This window comes from Kogia breviceps, chromosome X (genome assembly GCF_026419965.1).
Source record: "Kogia breviceps isolate mKogBre1 chromosome X, mKogBre1 haplotype 1, whole genome shotgun sequence".
Lineage (NCBI taxonomy): Eukaryota > Metazoa > Chordata > Mammalia > Artiodactyla > Physeteridae > Kogia > Kogia breviceps.
In genome coordinates, this window is record NC_081330.1 from 66,828,413 (window position 1) to 66,830,125 (window position 1,713).

Here is a 1,713-nt window from a genome sequence, read left to right on the forward strand (position 1 = left end):
TCCAACAAAGTGCTATCATTAAAGTCCTTAAATTTAAATTAACACAGATGTTCTTCTTTGTATATTTTCAGAAACTTTCTCACGCTCTTCTGAGAGACAAATTCCAGAATTAAGTTCATCTCCTAAGATAATTTTAGAGTCCAAAGAGAGCAAACAAAATCTCACTTCTCACCCGGCTGATCAAATTTGGCCCTGACATCTTCCTTGATTAGGGTTTTTGGAAACATCAAGTATACTTGACCCCCTCCTAAGATATTACTTATAAGGCACAAAAATATTTATGACTTGTTCAGATTGGATAAATAACAAGGTCAAAATAGATGTTTCATTGTTCAAAAGATTGTCCAGGGCTTCCCTGGTGGCGCAGTGGTTAAGAAACCGCCTGCCAATGCAGGGAACACAGGTTCGAGCCCTGGTCCGGGAAGATCCCACATGCCGCAGAGCAACTAAGCCAGCGCACCACATCTACTGAGCCTGCACTCTAGGCCCCTTAGCCACAACTATTGAAGCATGCAAGCCACAACTACTGAATCCCACGTGCCTAGAGCCCGTGCTCTGCAGCCAGAGAAGCCACTGCAATGAGAAGCTTGCGCACCACAACGAAGAGTAGCCCCGGCTCGCTGCAACTAGAGAAAGCCTGTAGGCAGCAATGAAGACCCAACACAGCCAGAAATAATAAATAAATAAATAAGATAAATAAATTTATAAAAAAAAAAAAGATTGTCCAAATGGCTTAGGGCTGGAGGTGGGCCCAGCAGAGAAAGGGTTGGGTGGAAACCATGAATACTTGTAAATGATGACTGGATAACATAAAAAGTACTGGTACTATAAGTCATGGCATCAGGACAAAATCACTGATCTGAAGAGCAAGGATATTGACCTACTTTTGTGAGTCACTATACTATACTAAAGGGATATGCCTGTCAAGACAATCAGAATTTTAAACTATCATGTCAGAGTGACCGTGTCCCTGAACCAAATTTTCCTGAGTCACTATTTCAACAATTAAGCTGTCACTTTCATTCTATAGCATATCTTAGTTTGAGATACGTGAACATCCAAAAATATGCCACAGATTGTTTCAAGGCTCTCTTTCTGAGAGCCCTAAACTCTCCTTAGTACTTACTAGTGGGTTTCTTCTTTCTCTAGATAACAACACTTGTTTGGCCTTTGCCATTATCACCTTTCTCTGTGAGACAGAAGTTTGGATAGGAGGTTAGATTGTAGAGGGAGTTGCCTGAAATATAGGGTTGGGACTTGATTATACTTATTTATAGACTCTTGAGCAACAAAAAGATGGGGTAAAACCAGGGTTAAAAATGACTAGTCTGAAATAGATGGCCAACAGGCACATGAAAACATGTTCAGCATTGCTCATTATTAGAGAAATGCAAATCAAAACTACTATGAGGTGTCACCTCACACTGGTCAAAACGTCTATCATCAAAAAGTCTACAAATAAATGTAAATTAGAGCTGAGAGAAGGCAAATGTTCTTTTAAGGTAAAATAACAAAGGTGTTACTTCCCAATTTAAAAAAATTAAAAATAAAATAAGTAGGTTGAAGATTTCATTTAATTTACAGTATTTACTGAACAACTGCTATGTTCTAGGAATTGTATAGTCATTAATTTACTCTCCTATAAATTAACAGTAATAACAATTGTCCCCTCAAATTGCATATCAAAAAAGTCTAGGGCTTCCCTGGTGGCGC